At 39.9% G+C, this 19,691-nt stretch overlaps 1 pseudogene; it reads left to right on the top strand.

Annotated features, from left to right (window-relative positions):
- The first annotated feature begins 13,363 nt into the window (after positions 1 to 13,363).
- LOC118591200 overlaps positions 13,364 to 19,691 on the top strand; it is a 185,900-nt pseudogene continuing 179,572 nt past the window's right edge.

Here is a 19,691-nt window from a genome sequence, read left to right as displayed (position 1 = left end):
TCTGAGACCAGTTTTAAATTTCCCCTGAAAGTTTGAAAACAGAGCCTAACTTGTCAGCAGCTCTGAAATCTTTGTATAGTGATCCCTTTACCAAAACTTGTTGCAGTGCAGCAACCCAGTCCAAACAAGTCTCTGCATTTTGCGGTCACCTTCCTTAGGAGAACTGCCCTAGGGTGAAGGTGGAATTACCATACTGAGCTTCTGTAATATTCTTTGAAAAGCTTTCTGCTCAGCTAGTATGAATCTAATTTCACCACTACAGAAGGAAGATGAGTACCCTTCTGGGAAGGTACTCTTCTGGAAGACATGAAGAGCTGCCAACTTTTGAGAAAGAAAAATTACTAAGTCTCTGAAGCCCTTCGGTTCCTCCCTTGTCATACCCCAAGACTTCTGTTGCAGCTCTGGTGGAGCAGAAGGTTTTGTTTCACCCATGCCTGCTTCAGGAAAAATTTACCCCTGCTGCTCAGGACTCAGATCCAAACCATCCAGAATTAGTGCTTGCAGGCCAAAAGCTTCCACAGGGATTGTTTCTGGCCCATGCTCCTCATAATGATGCTGCATTTTGACTCTGATTCTCCCCTTGAATCTGCATCCAGAGTCCCATACTCAGAAAACCCAGGACACAACTCCTTTACAAACTCTAAAAACCTCTGTACTTGTTGCTGTTCTACCTTAACTCCCCTAATTTTCAAACTCTCTACAAGTGAGTATTGAAACATCTGTTTGCTATTTCCCTGCCCCATTTCAGGTTCTCTTTCTCAGACTGCTAAGTCCACAGTGGCTGCTTGTTCCTGGATGGTGTTTTTAGTGTGCCAGTTCCAGCACGAGGGAAATTCTACTCTTACCCTAAGTTTCTTCCTATATAATATCCCTATACCTGAACCCTATATTTTCAACTAATTTAGTAGATGGAAGTTGAAAGAGAGAAATAGAGACTGAGAAAGATACGTGCTGCAGCTTAACTTTCACTACTTGCTTTGGCTTAACTTTTAGCCTCTTTGCTTTATCTTTATATAGTTTTACTCCCAAAGAATAGACTACCACTGCCTTAATCTTAATTCATAACTGAATTTGTCCAACTGCTTCCACAGTGCCCCCTTCTCTCTCTTACTTATCTGCTGTACCCAAGTCTCAAGCTCTGGCACCATCTCCCACCTTTCCAAGGGTTCTTATTAGGAGGAGAGAGGGATAAGACTATTTGGTAGAAAGAGAGACCTAGTTGATGAGAAGAAAGACAGAAACACAGGAAAGCTTTGGGAGGACTTGGGTCAATATGCGAAGGCCTTTTTTGTTTATTCAAAAGGGATTTTTCTAACAGTGTCAAGGGGTGAGGCAAAAGACTACCCCTTACTAGATCAAAGCATACCACACAGCCAAGTATAGACCCTTCCAAACACCTGGTAACCACATCCATGGTCAAATCATCCCCTTATCAGCCCTGCTGAGTAAAGCAAGCTCAGATTCTCAGACCCTGAATAAGTTCTCACTAGGAAACCTCTGTGAGTCTTTACATGCACAGCATGTGCATTCAGGTACCCACAGTAGACAGAGAGCATCAGATACCTGAGTAGGTGTTATAGGCAGCTGTGACCCACACAATGGTGCTGGGAATGACAATTGAAGCTCCTCAAAGAACAACAAGCACTCTTAACCACTAGGTCATCTCTTTTGCTCTCAAGTTGAGTCTTCAAATGTTGGCCATTAGAAGTACTATGTATCATTATGGCATCAATCATACAGATCTGTAAATTTTCCAGGACTGAAATTAGAGGACAATAACTTTACACACACACACACACCCAAAGGAAGCCAGAGACCCAGTAGATGAGGAATCTGGGCTTAAGTCTATAAGTAAACTACTGCCTCACATCAAGTATGACAACCAGGGAGTCACATGGCCTCGATTTTTCTCTGGACAAAAAGAGCTGCATGGAGCTGAGGCAGTTCCCAGTGAGGGGAAACAGGTTAGTACACATTGAAAAGTGTGAACTATTTGAAGGTGGAATCATGTGCAACATGAAACTTTGTGTGCCAGTAGGAATTCACAGAGAAGATCACCTCTAATTGAAGTTTCCCCACACCAGCTTTATATTAATCCCTTAGCAGAGCTGGGAGTAGTTTCCTACCTCAGTGTCCTCCCAACAAACCCCTCCCATGGTCCCAGCAGGACCTGGAAACATTTTGTACCAGTGCTTGCTCTGAGTTTGGCTATTATCATTTTTTCTGACTATTATTTTTTGCTAGGAAAGATAATTTTCTTCCCCACTTCTCCAGTTCACTCCATGTCAGTTCTTTACCATACAAAGCTAATTTTTACAGTTCTAATTTGCACAGATTGTGAGGTGGTTTTGTTTTTTTGTTTGTTTGTTTGTTTTTTTCCAGCGATGATTCCCTTTGCTAGCTCTGGTTCATTGATAATTAGAAAGTACTTTTCTAGAAAGCATTGTCAAAGCACAGGTAAGTGAAGAACAAATTGTTTTTAATGGAATTGGTTCTATTTTCTCCATAGGATTTCCTCATAAGGCCCTTTCCAGTATCTGCCATCTCATTTTCCTTTCCCACTCATATCACTGGCCTGTGCAATTTTTTTTTTCAAAACAGAGTTTCTCTGTGTAATTTGATGCCTGTCCTGGATCTCATTCTGTAGACGAGACTAGCCTTGAATTCACAGAGATCTGCCTGACTCTGCCTCCCATGTGCTGGGATTGAAGGTGTGCCACCACTGCCTGGCAGCCTGAGCAATTTTTACAGGAATATGACAAGACTCTCTTATTCAGATCCTGACTGACTGTGGTTACATTTCCTTAGAAAAAAATTAACATTTTTTTCTAAGTACCTGGTTTCCTAGTACTGGGTGGTGAAGTCAAGGACACTATGTGCTAAGTAAAGAAATATGCTATATATTCCTTAGAAAAATGAATCTGCATGCACTATATACTTGGATAGACATTGCACTCTTAGCTCCACATCCCTACTACAAACACATTAGTTATTATAAAGAAGGGTAAAGGTGCCCCCGCACAGCAGGGTTTCAATGGGGGCGACCCACCTGTGGAAGCGAATGAAAGAAACAGGGGACATGAGAGGCCACAGCAAGACAGGATTCTGATCAAGCTGCAAATTTTATTTTCCTCCACAAGGCTTATATAGCATAGGAGGGGAGGGGGCAGGAAGGAGGGAAGGGGAAGGGATGTGGAAGGGGTGCAGAACATGGGAGATGTGCAGATTGTACAACTGCAAGATGTCGGCTAAGGTCACTGGTCAGGAGCCATTTATTCTGTTGCTAGGCTACCTGACCATGGAATGCTCTTTACATTTGGTTGTCATGGCACCTGACTGTGGAATGTCTTCTTATCTTTGGGAGCCTCCAGTTAGTAAACAGGTGTTACTGCTCTGGGGAAGGGCAGTGGTCTTATAATTTGTTCTCTGGCCTAGCTAGTACTTTTCCATGGTTCCTGACATCTTGGTCCTTGACATAAAGGGAATAGTATCATTTTGCTTTTTAATTAAACACAAGGTTTGTATTTGTAGAAACTGATGGGTAGAGTTTTAAACCAGAATTTACACAATTGAAGCAGAAAAGAGTTACAGTATGATGGCAGCTGACTATCCCTTTATTCTTTTTCCCAGAGATCTTCCAGTTGGATTAGAAGTTAAGGTAACATGAAGAAAGAGCTATGCATGAGGGGCCTGGTATCTACATTTTACTAGGATAAAGAATAAAAAAAAATAGGCAAAAGAATGATGGGATGTGCCATCAAAAGGTAAGGAAATAACGAAGTGTAGAGACAGATAAGAAAGGCTTATATAACCCTTCAAATCACAAAGCAAATGAAGATTGTATTAGAGGCAGGATGCATTTCTTAAAGAGAAAAGAAACAGAAAGAAGTGAATTCACCTTCACACATTCTGTTGAGAAGTCTGAAAAGCTGAGCCAAAATTACAAGGGTGAAAGAGCTTGAAATTTCTCAAAGCATTTCCCAAGAATGCAAACAAAGTGGCTTAAATAGAAATAATGAAGGTGCTTCTGAGCATGTGGTCTAAACTGCAGAGATATTGTCTTCTGCTCTGGCTCCAGTTAGACTCAGAAGGATGTGGACGGATCCATTGCAGCAAAGGGGAAGCAGGAAATTGATCTAAATGTAGATAACTTTTAAGAAAAAGACACTTGAGGTGTGCAAACAGGGTCCCCAAACTGAACTTGATAATTTTGGGATTGGGTCATGAACAGAAGGAACTTGCATAGTCCTTATATTCAAAAGGACTAATGAGTGGATCTTTCTATGGATTCCTGCCACTGCCTGGACCAGCCTTCAGCAGCACAGGGCTCAAAGAGAAACCCACAGAGTCAGTGTACTAGATTTTCTATCTGAGGGTGTTAGGGAAATAGACACTCACACACTCTCTTGATGTTTTCCTTCAGACTTTTTCTTTATTGTTCTTTTATATTATCTGTTCTTTATTTTCCTGGTGATTTCCTTCTCTCATTCTTGATGTTTTCTTTCTAACTCTATCTTTATTGTTGATGTTTCCCTTCTAGTTCTCTCCCTCTCATTCCTGATGATTTTCTTCTGACTCTCTCATTCCTGATGTTTTCCTTCTAACTCATTTTAACTCTCTCATTCTTGATGTTTTTCTTCTAGCCAATTTGAACTCTATCATTATTTTTTCCCTTATAGTTATATACCCCAGTGAAATCTTTCACACAATATAAAAATCACATTGTGATTACATTCTGTTTTTCAAATGAATGATTACAATGAATACAAATTAAAAAACAGCATGTTTTCCATATCCCTTACATGATTAAACATTTTACATACTATAAGCAAAAACAAATTATCCCAAGAACCCACATACAATCATACTCAAGCAACTTATTATACATTAACTGTGTAGGCAAGATATTCTTCTCAGACAGGTCTTTTACTGGTAAGTTGTGTTTTGCAGTTACAAAGAAAGAGCCAATTATTTTATTACTTATCTTAATAGGTAATCTTACAAGGAATGTTAAAGGAATCACAAACCTAAACTTTTATACATGAAAACAATCAATCAGCTCTACTTTAAATCTTTATGGTGTTTGCCTACTCATCAATAATTTCTTATATCAGGAGACTGAGGGCAGAAATGGGTATAAGGAATTAATTGGTGTTCAACCAATCTTAGCAAGAAACACAGTCAGCTAATGATAATTGGGTTGCTTTGTTCTTGTTCCCTAATCTTAACAAGTTCCTCATTCAACTATGTGCCTTTCTAAAACTTTAGATTATTTTCTTGGGTTTTTCCCCTCCAAGCTATTTGACAAAAACATCTCATTCTAACTTTTTTTTCAAAGCTTTGCTTCAGCTTTTATGCACTCTGAAACCTGTGAGTACATCTTCTGACATTAAGGTTAAAAGAATTTAACCTAGTTGGTTTACCAGGACTCAACTGGTTTTCTTAATCATTAACCAAAGCCACAGTCTATATGGCTCCTCAATAGAAACTCATGTGTTCTAGTTGTGTGACACTTCCTTGTTTATACTTTAAATCATCAAAACTTTATTTAAACTAACATTAATATTATCAATTAGACAGTACATCGTAGGAAGAAATCATCTTCATAATAATCCACAGTTAAGAATGCCCAGTAGAATAGGATATTTCCATGAAATAAGCACAATTTACTATAGGCACTGGGGATCTCCCCACACCCATTCACAACAAGCCAGATACCAGAGAAAAATAGAAGCAGCAAACACATAAAGGTACAGCAGAAACAAAAGACACTCTGGGGTCTGGGGTCTCGGGGTCTTGCCTATCTGAGATTCATCCATCAGGGAGTTGCCTCCTGGTGGGCTGACACCTTGAACTTCAATTGCCACCTGCTACTCCTCTGACATTGCCACTGGCAGATCCAAAGAGGTTAATACAAAGACAGAGCTAGAATAAGCATAGAGGGATGTTCAGTTTTCAACAGCTTAGGGACTAATGAACACCACAGCCAGCAGGTCTATGCCTCAGCATTTGCTCCCTGGGCCTGATTATATGCTGGGAGAGAGGCAGCAAAGTGTGTGATAGCTACCAGAAGTGGCTTATTTCACAAAACCCAAAGGTCACTTCAACAGGACACAGACTACATGGTTGAGGACAGAAACAATATGTGGAATGAAAACTGATCTGATATTAATGTCCTAACATAATTCTTATATTAGAGTCAATACTGATTTGGAATTCAGGTAGCCAGAACCACCTGACCTTCCCATGTGGAAATCAGGTGGGAAGGGAGCACTGTGATACAAATCCTGTCACATCACAAATGGGAGAGAAGTCAGCTTCATTCTAGTCAAAAGCCATATGCATGGCTGGGAGAGGTTATTGCTGCTTACATCCAGTTCAAGCCCAAGGCAGAAAACTCACTTCTGGGAAAGCTGTTGAGGAGTCTTAAGCAAGTCAGACCTTCTCTCTGAGCTGCTGTTTCCTAGATGCAAATGACTGACCAAAGTTAAAGTGAAGTAAATAATTTAAACAGACACATAACCACCAATGAGCTAGAAACAGCAATTTAAACATCTCCCAACTACTAAAAGACCAGACACCAGATGGATTCATTGCAGAATTCTACCAGACCTTCAAGGAATTAACACCAGCACTTAATATTTCTATAAAATAGAAAAGGAAGAAACATTTCCAAATTCTTTTTATGAAAGCCAGATATTGAAACCAAATAAAAACCAAACAATAACAACAAGCAAGGAATTATGGATCAATCTCCAGGATGAACATATAGATGCAAGACTTCTCAAAAAAATATTTACAAATCAAATTTAAAAGCATTAAAAAGGTCATCACCAGCTATGATCAAGTAAATTTTATCCAGAGATTCAAGTAAGATTCAACATATGTAAATCAAACCAATGTAATCAACCATATAAATAGACCCAAAGCAATAAAATATATGATTATCCCACTAGATACAGAAGAAAAGATTTGACAAAGTCCAGCAATCCTTAATAACAAAATTTCTGGAGCAACAAGGCATACAGGGGACATATCTCAACATAATAAAGGTAATGTATACCACACCAACAACATGGTAAAAGAAAAAAAAAACTCCAAAGTATTTCCACTAACATAAGAACCAAAACAAAGATGTCCTCTCTCCACACTCCTGTTCAGTATAGAGCTTGAAGTTTTAGCTAGAACAATAAGATAACTGAAGGAGATCAAGAGGATACAAATAGGAAATGAATAAGTACGAGTATCCTTATTTGCAAATGGCATGATTCTATACATAAAATATGATAAAGACTGCACCAGAAAGCTTCTGCAGCCAATAAACACAGTCAGCAAAATAGAAGGTTATATAATTAACCCAAATAGTAGTCTTCCTATATATTAACTGTAAACATATCAGAAATGAAATCAGGAAAACAATCCCATTTACCATATCCTCAAATAAGATGCAAACTTTAAGACACTGAAGAAAGAAATTGAAGAAAACACTTGAAGATTAAAAGGCCTCCCATGCTTATGGATTGGTAGGATTAATATTATGAAAAATGGCCATTTTATCAAAAGCAATAGTCAATATAAATGCCCATCAAAACTACAATGCAAATCATCACAGACTTTGGAAAAGTAATTACAAATTTCATTTGGAAACACAAGACCCAAGACAGTGAGAAAATCCTGAACAGTGAAAACACCACTGGGGCTATCACCATCCCAGATATCAAGTTATTCTGCAGAGCTATAGCAATTAAAACAACATGGAACTGGCAAAAACACATACATACTGATCACTAGAGAGGAACTGAAGACAAACATATAATCCTGGGCTCCTACAGCCACCTCTTCTTTTTAGAGAAGTCAAATATGTACATTAGATAAAAGACAGCACCTTCAACAAGTTTTCCTAGATAAATTGGATAGCTGCTTGTAGAAATGAAACTAGTTCCTCTTCTCTCACCTGTGGAAAACTCAACTCAAAGTGGATCAGGAACTCAACATAAGACATGGCACTTTGAATATGATAGAGGACAATGTATGGAACACACTTCAACTTACAAGTATAGGAAAGGAATTTAGGAACAGGACTCCAACAGCTAATGAGAACATCAAGGCCGAGAATTAATGATAATAATGAAGCCTCCCGAAACAACGTAACAAATGACACTATGACTTGAGTGAAAAGGCAGCCCACAGAATGGGAAAAATTGTTACCAGCTGTAGCAGGCTTTCTCAGACTGCCAGCCCCCAAACAATGATATGGAGACTTACTGTTATAAATTCTCAGCCTTAGCTTAGGCTTGTTTCTAGCTAGGTTTTTTTTTTTTCCTTTTTTAACTTAAATCAACCTATTTCCATTAATCTATGTGCTGCTCTGAGGTTCATTTACCTAATCTATGTACTGGCCACACTGCCTTCCTGTTTCCTTGTGTCTGGCTGCCTGGTTCTGGCAGGCTGTTCCCCCAACCCTGCTGGCTGGCTCCCCTTTTCTTTCTGCTTGCCAGCCCTGTCTATTCTGCTTCTTCCTGGCTGTTGACCATTCAGCTTTTTATTAGATAAACCAGGTGCCTTAGGCAGGCAAGGTAAAACATATTAATGTAGTTAAACAGATGCAGCATAAACAAATGTAACACTTATTTACATAGTCAAACAAATATTCTATTCCACAACAACCAGCTGTACATCTGACAGAGGGTTGGTGATCTGAATGTAAAGAAAACTCAAAAACAACAACAATAACAACAACAAGCAATCCCAGTAAAAATTGGGATATGGAGCTAAGGAGTTCTATAAAGAACAAATATAAATGGCCAAGAAACATATTCAGCATTTTTAATTGTCATGAAAGTACAAGTGAAAATGACTTTAAGATTTTGTCTTACCTGAGTCTGAATGGCTAACAAACAAACAAACCAACAGCACAAACAGATGGGTGGGGAATGGCTCAGCAGCTGACAATACTCACTGCTCTTAGAGAAAGTCCAGATCTGGTTCCCATAGAACTCTATGAAAGCTCACAACTACCTGTAACTCTAGTTCCAGGGTATCAGATGCCCTCCTCTGATCCCTATCAAAGAATCATGCACACACATGATGCACATACATACACTCAAGCACACACACATACAAAACAAATATTCTAAAAGATTTTAAAATGACAAATTCTGGCACAGAAATAAAGAAAAGGGGATGCTTAGTCACTGTTGGTGGGACTGCAAAAAGGTTCAGCCACCACAGAAACCCACATAGAGACTCACCTAAGATCTCCATATACAGATCTACAATATGATCCAGCTACACCATTCCTAGGCATATTCTCCAAAGGCTCTATCTATATCCTACTACAAGATCATGTGCTTATCCATGTTTGTTGTTGTTCAGTATACAGGTAGGAAATGGAAATAACTCAAATGTCCCTTAATGGATCAATAATGAAAATATTGTACAAACACACAATGGAATATTATTCAGCTATAAGAAATAGGGAATTTTGAAAATTTACTCATAAATCAATGGAGATGAAAATAATCATTCTGAATGAGGTAACCAGACACAGAAAGACCAACACCACATATCTTCTAACAGATGTAGATTTCAGCTTTGAATCTTCAGTATGCGTTTAATTGAAATACCCACAGAAACTAGTAAGGGGTCATGGGAGGAGCATTTCAAGGGAGGGACAGTAGGACCCAGATGGGATGAAGGAGAAATAGCAGTAATGATTGAAAGAGTTAAATGGAGTGGGTATGGGAGGGCAAAATAAAGGAGAGAGTTTGGGGAGAGATAACTAACACCAAAGGCCTTTGAAAATGCCACATGGAAACTTACTATTGTCAAAGCTTCCTAAAATATATGCATGCACATGTTAATGGAATTACTTTAAAATGAGAGGTCATTCATAACTTGGCAGTAAGACATGAGTACTAAAGATACCACACACTTCAGTCACAGGACATGGAGAAATCCAGCTGGTACCCAGCTGGGAGCTTTATCCCTAATGGCTAGCTTGCATTGTGCTGAAAGGTCAATGTATGCTACTATAGGAGAAAAATAATCAATATTACCTATCTGTGAACTCTGCAAGCTACAATAACTGGCCTGGCAACATATGGGCATATGTTGCAGGAGAAAACTACCACTTTCTAATTGGATTTAAATTCCACTCGACAAGATAAAATTCATGTTTAGTACCATTAACTGGGCCTAAAATCTGGGCTAGGTCATCATGGACCCTAAGGGAAAATCTAGTATTATTATTCTGCTAAATGGACATAATAATTAACTGCCGTCTGAGTTCTTATCTTTATATGAATAGATTACTACATCTTTCAAACTTCATCAGAGAAGTTTCTTTTTTCTTTCAAGAGATGGCAGTTAGTACAGAGACCTACAACTGACCAGTGTGCAGAGAACCAAAGACAATGGAGTGCTCATTTCTAAGTAGGACATTTATGTCATACCCCGTAACCTCAAGTCTCAGAGACTATTGCAGAAGAGAGGGCAGAAAGATTGTAGGAGACAGAGGGAATAGATGCTTACAGCAAAATATTTGTGAAGCATGCCATTTTACATACAAACTCATCATCTGATCAGAGACAGGCTCAAGAAGTCTCACTCTTCCCAGAGCAGCTACTGGTGATGTGATGGTCTAGGGGAGGAAGGGTCAGTTTTCTTCAGGAACATAGGCTCTGAAATACACACTCTAGTAGATGGTCCCATATACACATAGGAAGCACCAAAATGGAGTCAGTGGGTTTAAGCATGCATAAAGTTGGGCGGGAAAGGTGTTGAGGGATTGGGAACAAATTGGAAGGGAGGAAATATAGAAGTGCATAGGATTAAAAGATATTATGTATGCATATATGAAATCTCAAACAATAAAACAAAGAAGCCAGGTATGGTGGCACATGTCCATGACCCCAGCAGGTGGGAAGCAAAGCTGGATTGCATGTTTAGATAGAATTTGTTTTCAGAATTCTCTCTGAAGAGATGGTCAAAATAGGAACCTTTCTAGGTTTGTCCAGAGCTGTGAGTGTATACTCAAACATGTGTCTACTGAAAAGCAGCCGGTGTCTTAAATTTCTACTAGTTTTTATATTTCTTTCCTTTTTCTCTCCTGAGTAAATTGATAGAAAAGAACAATGACCAAGAATATGGGCATATATTAAAACAGACAGATGCATAAACACACAATAATGGCCTCCGCTAACAGCAGTACTGACCACACCTGAACTCTAGCACTGCTCTGAGCCTGTGCATCAGCATCTACCATGGGCCAAATACACTCAACACATGAGTCTTGTGAAGACGGAGTGTTCAAAGCATGCCAAAATATGTTCTTCCTTCACTCTCTATGTTAAAATGACAAAGGTTTTCATTGTGTACAGCAACTAAAAGAAAAAATAACTATTCAGCAATAGCTTATTTTCTATATATATTAACCCAGAACTATAATAAATTTCAAAACTTAATTTCTTTTTACTTTCTTAACATGTTAGCTTAAACATCATCAATCTTTTGAATTAATAGACTAATATAAGAATAACATTTATTTCCCTTTTCATTAGTGACCAATGTATTTATAAGTTTTAGATACTAAGAGCTTAAGGTATCATGTTTAGGAACCATTAAACCACCTAGACACTTGGTTGAATGGGTTCCCTTAAACATTTCAAAATCACCCTTAGAGATTAATATATTCTGTTCCACCAAATACCTGATATGAAAACAACAGCAAGCAAAATCAAGGTACTTAAAGAAATCAAGAAAAATCTAATATATTAGACTTACAAACATGGGAAGTAATTATCATCTGTATAAAAAATCTGAATAAATCAAATGCAACAGTCTCCAAACTCATGGTCAAAGTCACCAAGAAATACAGTGCTTAAAAAAAATACTGTATTCTCTTTAGCATTTCCTAAATCTGTGATAACATTGTTACAAATGTCACCAGGAAACTTATGCAAGTATGAAGTGCTATCTTCCTACAATCCCCTGGGGCAAACTTTATTGCTAGCATCTGGCATGTTCTAAAAATTCATTTAAATGCAAGGCTCAGAGTTGAGGAAACGACTCCATGTTTAAAGAGCTTACTCGGCAAACATGAAGACCTGTGTTAAGATCTCAAGCGCCTACAGGGGAAGCCTAGGTATGGTGGCATGGCTTTATAATTCCAGCAATGGAGGGCAGGCTGGCAAGGGTGGAGACAGGCAGATCTCAGGAGCTTGCCAGGCCAGGCCAACTAAAGCAGCAGGCTCTATGTTCAATGAGAGACCTGTCTTAAAAAAGTAATGTATAGATCAGTTGAGGAAGACACATGATCAACCCAACCTCTGGCCTTCATATGTGCACATGTGCTGCATACACACACACACACACACACACACACACACACACACACACGCAAAACCACACACACATACACATACACCACACACACACACACACACACACACACAGAGAGAGAGAGAGAGAGAGCTCTTCAGGGTGGAATATTTATCAAATAAGAGGATCTCATACTTCCATTGTGTACTCCATTAGTAAATTCAAAGTTGGTAGCCAGAGTCAGGCAGTCTCATTTCAATACTGCCTCCACAAGCCTTTTTTCAGCCTCAGGTCCTTGTCTGAGTTCTTCCTACAATAGCAGGCTTTCTCCAGCCGTGTTGCCCCTTCTGTTTTGGTTGGCTGGCAGCAGAGTGCATTTTCTGTTGCCTCATTTGCCTTAAAATCATAAACGTTTAAAAGAAATTGTTTGGTGCCAGTTTTACAAATTCTTCTTACCCGATTCAAGTTGAAGCACACATACAAACACACACATGCACACACACACACACACACACACACACACACACACACACACACGTGTGGGTTATAAGTATTTTCCTTGCTCTGTGATGGGGATTTGTGCTTGCAGATATTTCTCCATCTTGTCTTTCTCATTGGACCACTTAAGTACCAAGGTATAAAACAAGAAGGAAAGAGGATAATTCCAAAGAAATGTGGTTGTGGAGATGAAACTAGCATGTCCTGTGGCCATGGCAACTGGCAAACAAGACTGCTGGGAATTGTCTTGAGGGGGACTTCACAGCTGTATGAAGTGCCTATTGCCTTTGAAACAAACTCTCACATACTCGGTGCTGTAAAACGACACAGTGTCACCTGACAGTTTTGGAGGTTAAAACCATCATACTATCATGAGGTCAAAGTTAAGACTGATCAAGCCAATGTCTCACTCTACAGGATCAAGCAACTGCCCACAGGGCCTGAGTCTCACTCTGCAGTTCAAGGGAAAAATCATGAGGCCATCTGTGCCCTACCCTGACAGTTCAGGGAGAGTCATGGTGCCATCCACAGTTGTCTGGTGGCCATGACCATCCTCACAGGTAAGAATGGCTGTACACTTCTTTCACGATTCCATCTCTCTCATTCCTTTGCCTCCCTCTTCTCCATATAAAGACATGGGTCCAGAAAAGAGCCCAAGGTGATCACTCTATCTTGAGGTCAGCTGATCAGCATGTAGTACAGGACAGAGATGGCTTCTGGTATTAGAAATAGCGAGGATGTTTTCAGGAGACAGAATATGAGATAACATAAAAACTGCCTTCGTAAAAGAACTAATTACTACAGAACATAGAGAGATAGTAGACACAAAACCCAGAGAGCACAGAAAATGAAAGGCATGGTAAAGATGTATTTCATTGTCTTTAGTGGATTCATTTTCCTAAACTAGGTCAAACTGGAAGCTGAGAATGAATTTAGGCTGGAACTTTTTCTGCCTCAGTGCAACCCATGTCCTACTGCATCTGAAGCATGTTCTCAGGCTCCCCATTATGAAGAAAGGTGAGTTACACACAGAGAAATTCTGAAGGCCATGAAACTATAGAATAGCCTCTCCCTAAGAGTAAGCCCTTCTTATGTCTTCTACACAGAGATATGGCCCACTTAGGGCCTGTAGAATAACAGGAGTGGATGACTACAGACACTAACTTTTTGTTGCAAAAGAGGTCATTCTAGATGACAACATCACTATTGCAATCTAGAAATGACTCTAGTCATTGTGAATATTAGGGCATGAACTATCTGTTTATATCTTAAAGATTAGTAAAAACTTAAAATGAATCTGAAAAACTATTTTTAAAAGACCTGCTACCAATAAACATGCATCTGACTCTTCTCATAGTGAAAGACCAAGATTGGAAGAGCACAGGGACAAATTAGCCAAATGAATGGAAGCACATGAATTATGAGCCAGGGGCTGTGGAGCCACCAGCTTGAGCAAGCCCTCTGGATAAGTGAGACAATTGAATAGCTTGAACTGTTTGGGAGGCACCCAGGCTGTGGGACCTGGACCTGTCCTTAGTGCATGAACTGGCTGTTTGGAACCTTGGGCTTACACAGGGACATTTTGCTCAGCCTGGAAGGAGGGGACTGGACCTGCCTGTACTGAATCCACCAGGTTTAAATGAATCCCCAGGGGAGTCTTGGCCCTGGAGGAGATGGGAATGGAGGGGAGGGGTTGGGAGGAAGGTGGGGATGAGGGCAGGAGGGGGGAGGACAGGAGAACCCATGGCTGATGTGTAAAACTAAAACACAAATATAATAAATTTAAAAAGGAAAAAAATAAAAAAATGCTTTTTATGAATACATGCACACAGACACAAAGTAACACACAGCTTCCTGTGTCCTGCGAGAGTCAGTTGTCCTATCTTGAGGAATAAGTTGTGCTTTTTATCTTTTGCTAATCATAGTACCATCTACTGTAAGGACCAAAAGCTGAGAGCTCATGCTGGATTCTGAGGATCATTGGATTTCCTTCCTGAGTTTGTTAAGAGAAAAAGGGAAGAAGGAAGGAGGAACCGAGAAAGGGTGCATGGGTCTTCCGTTCTAGGGGGACCTAAGGCAGTGAGACTAACTCAAGGCTGCAGGTAGATAGGCCACCAGTTCTCTGTGTCCCCTCTGTCAGCACTTGCCCTCATTCCTGTCTCCAGAGAGTGTTGATCCTAATGTCACGTGGGGGGGGGGGGCAGAGCTAGGCCCTGCTTAGACACCTTCATCACTGTACAAAAGGAAACAAGCCGATCACCCCACCATCTTCCTATCCCTAAGATCTTATTACTGGAACCTTTCTGTAAGGACACCATTAGCAAAGCCATCCAGCTCAAACATAAAGACTTTTCCTGTCTGAACACCAGTGCCCTAATACATCTCATTCTATTTTCAAAAAGCACTGTGAGAAAAGGAGTGTGGACAGCCTGAGACTTTTTCTTCCATGAGTAAGACTGAGCTGATGATGTCCTGAAATGTTAGTGCAGAGTGCTAAAAGTGGGTGCTATGTCTCCTCAGCAAGAGCTGGAACAGCACCACAGAAAGAAAGCTCAGGGATGGTGGTGTGCCTCTGCTCTCCTGGCAGTCAGCATCCCATTAAATGATTTCCTACATTGAATTCAAGTTACATTTGCCTTCCCTAGATGTCCTAGTATGTGTATCTGAAATCCTTCAGTGAAAAAATGGCTTTTATACGCCAAGTTATAAACCACCATAAACTCATTCTAGGACTTCAGATCCTTTATTTTCATTTTGAAATACTAATTGTTTGAGTTCCAAGTCTCTGCCATGTCCCACTCCTCAGTCAAATGGCTAAGGACCTACATGAAAATGTAAATGTATCAGGTTGAACTCTCAATATATCAGGAACAGGTTTGTGCTCAGAATTATTTGTCAGGACCCAAATTTTTTCCTTCATAAAATTTAATGTTTAAATAATGAGATTTCTTATAAGAGAACACACTGTTATAAAAATAAATAGAAATCAAAGTTACTTTGATGGATGACAATGTTATGACTTATGTGGAACCCAATGCAAGATTGGAATTCAATAAATAACTGCCTCCAGCCTTTGACTTTTTAACACATATTTGCATTTTGCTCCCCATATGTTCTAGAACAAGGATGATTTTTTTGCCTAGAAGAATATTGTTAATCTAAAACAGCTACAAAAAAAAAAGTCTGCTACCTTAAACAAATAACAGAAACCAGTGTCGGTCTTCCCTCATGCTGGTCACTCACATCCTTGTCTCTTTAAGAACTCAGGTTAAATGAAGCAGTTAACCAATATAGTCTGTGCTTCTCTGATTCTTTCTAAAACTTCTCTATTAGATGTGATGAGGCTTAAAAAGCCATCTCTAGAAGAGGATGCGTATAGCCCCTTTCGGTGTGGGAAAGCTATATCAAGGATTCTGACTGCACAGGTTTCATGTGTTAGGCTTTAAGTCCAACCCATACCTGGCTTACTTTTCTTAGGGCCTTAGGTCCTTTTCCCCTGCCTCTCTTTACCCAAGCTGCAAGACGGAAGAGCTGAGTATGCCCCATATGTTTGAAGAATGACACAGGATAAGGAAACACAGCTTCAAAGTGGTCATTAAAAACACAAGAAACAGAACATAAGGGGGAAAAAAGAGCCACACATGGTGGGAAAAGACCTGAAAGGAAAAAAATTACAACAAACAACTACCAGACTGTTTTTCAATTCAACACATTTTACTTTCTGTAGATTTCAAAGTGTGAGTCAGAGGTGATTCCAGCCATCTGCGAAAAGCACCCAGACAAGCAGATATGAAAGTATCTGCTGAGGACAGAATGGCCCACAGTTTTCAGATACAACAGGAATTGGTGACAGTACAAAATCATCTTCAAAGGTCCACTATAATGAAGAACATCCCAGAGAAAAGTATCATAACAGAAAATAATGTTCACTTCACGTGTCACCAGGACCCTCCACCTACCCCACAGACCATTAGAAATCAAATGTTGACAATGCCTTTTGAAAATTCCAGAAAAATTAAACAACTTGTTTTACTTTGTTTGAAAACAAGACACATGTTTAAGACGAGGACCACTACCAGAAGCAGCTAGGGTCAGTGTCTGACACCACCAGAAGCAGCTAGGGTCAGTGTCTGACTCCACCAGAAGCAGCTGGGGTCAGTGTCTGACACCACCAGAAGCAGCTAGGGTCAGTGTCTGACACCACCAGAAGCAGCTAGGGTCAGTGTCTGACACCACCAGAAGCAGCTAGGGTCAGTGTCTGACACGTAGACTCTTGGAACAACCCCAGTTACTGAAATAAGCCAGCTCTCGGCTGAACCATCTGTGCCTCACCAGTCTGTGGTAAATTCTATTGTGGAGTAGAGCCTGAGAACTGTTGATCTGCCTAAGCACTCAGTAATGGCCCTCCAATGCAGAGCAGATAGTAAGACATATCCCTGCTTGCCAACATTTTCTAAGGACCAAGCTCATACAAGAGTCATTAGGAGGACTGAATCAGGAGCCCACTTACCTGCAGAGGTTGCCAGGTGTAATGAAATCCTGTAGGGCAGAGATGGAAAACGACAGCCATGGTCCAGGGAGGTTTGTGAGTTGGTGAGGAGAGTTGGGTTCAGCCGCAGGCTCTGCCATGATTTCTCCCTCGTGTCTTGTTGGCATGAGAAAATTGCAAAATCAGTTTTGGTAGATTTTCCAATTTTCTTAAGAAACTGGAGATCTATGAGTATGTTTCTAAACCTTTACTAGTTCAATTTTTTAAAAGAAGAAATCTCATTTGAGTCAAAGTACACACAACTCTATCTATCAAGTCCCAAGTTAGACGATGGAGGTACAGAGAGAATGGTGGTGGGGGAGAGAATAAAAATCACTATGCTTAAATTCTCCCTTCAAATGTTTGTTTCCAAAATTAAATTTCAGTAGATACAGCAGCTGCCTCTGCTGTGATTTTACATGCTGGGTCTACCATCTCCCAAGGAATTGCAGCACATCCATCTGCACAGGGGCGGAAGTGCCACCTCTTGGCATAAATTCCAGTAGTTACACTATTCATCCCACATAGGCTTTCTTCCCCTTCAGACCACCCTAGAGCAGTGGTCACAGGAACGTGGCCTTCAATATCCTGTGACTTGGCTTTCAGTCCTGGCTTCTCAGACACCAGCTCACTTTTCTGAGCATATTATGAAGTCACTCTGTCAGATAAGTGGTTGGGTTGCAGTTTCAGAGTAAACAACAATACCTTCCCTGTAATGATCAGTGTAAAATCTCCAGCTAATGTTTGGGATCAACAGGTGATGGTTACTCTTCTTGTTTCAGTTCTAGAAACAAAAGCTTTCCCATGAATGAATGCATTTATTAGAACTCATCCCTCTCCACAGAGAATGAAATGTTTGAACTTAGACAGAGAATATTATGCATAGTAGTCAATTTCCAGAATGCCCAGAAGCTGTATCTGAAGGGGATCAGTGGCAGGGAATGGCTTCCTGTGAGTTGGCTTTGACCCCAGCACCCTTACAGATGTAAGGTGAGAACTACATTAGTAGTTCTCATCCTACAGATTGCCACCAGAAATCCTTATTGAGGGACTTGTTGGTCCACAAGATCCTTGAAAGCCAAGAGAAAACAGTACCCACTGGCATGCTCCCATTATCTCTGGGTATTTTGAAAAGGCTTGTATGTCCCTGCTCAGTTCCTAACTCCTTCAGCAATCTGCCATGATTCTATTAATAATTGATAAGAGTAAAATCTTATGTGATAGATTTCCAATTATGTTTCACACTCTTTTCATGGATTAATAATGAAGAACAAGAATTTACCTGGCAGTGAGATGTATTACACTACATGGCTCTGTCCAGACATTTATTTTGAAAAATGAAATTTAGAGCCCTTTGGCTATTTCAAATGGAATATGAATAGAAAAATTGAAATGTCTACACTTTCTTGATTTTTTTTACCCCATCTACCTGTTATTTTGTTCTTAAGTTAAAAAAAAAGTTGAGTATATAAAACACTTTTCTCTAAATATATGCCAGTTTCTTACTTTAATAACTTTTACATGACACTGGAAGTCTCTTAGTAGTGTAGGCAGGACAGTCACGAGTCTCTAGCTTAGGTAAAGATGCTCAGAGCACAGGTATGAATGCTGCATGATGTACCCAGTCTTGTGTGGTAGCTCCTGGAATCTAAACTAGGGATCAACAAGCATTCAGAAATGTCAGGCCAGGTTCCTACCATTTCCTTACAGAGGTGAAATTTAGAGTCTTGACAACCTCTTCTCCTCCCTCTCCTCCTTCTTTCTCATCATAATCATTGTAACATCATCAACTTTTTGCTAAATCAAAATTAATTTATTGACAATTTCATATATGAGCACTGTATTTACATCATTTCTTTCCTCCCTTCCCTCCCTTCAAATCTGTGTACCCCTCTATGTTCACTTCAATTATTGTTGCATGAGTAGATAGGCTTATAAGTATTCAGTACAACCAGCTGGGCGGTTTTAGTGTTGCTCACACATAGTTTAGGACTGACTGACTGGTATTAGATAATCAGTAATGGGGTTCACACCCAAGAAAGTCTGATTCTCCCTTTCTCAGCAGTCACTGATTTCCTATGGTTCTTCATCTAGGTTGAGATCTCCTGAGATTTCCCCCATCTGTGTTGGCATGTCGACTGGCAGTATCATTTTTCAGGTCTTGTTCAGGCAACCATATTGTTGAGATTGCATGGGTAGAGCTTCCCTGTCATACATAGAAGTCTTGCAGTAGATATCCAGACCTCTGATTCCTGCAATCCTTCCTTCTCCTCGTCTGTGATATTCCTTGAGCTAAGATGTAGGAGTAGTGCTGTAGATGTATTGATTGGAAGTGGGCACCCAA

This window comes from Onychomys torridus, chromosome 9, assembly GCF_903995425.1.
Source record: "Onychomys torridus chromosome 9, mOncTor1.1, whole genome shotgun sequence".
Classification (NCBI taxonomy): domain Eukaryota; kingdom Metazoa; phylum Chordata; class Mammalia; order Rodentia; family Cricetidae; genus Onychomys; species Onychomys torridus.
This window is presented reverse-complemented; position numbering and strand designations above follow the sequence as displayed.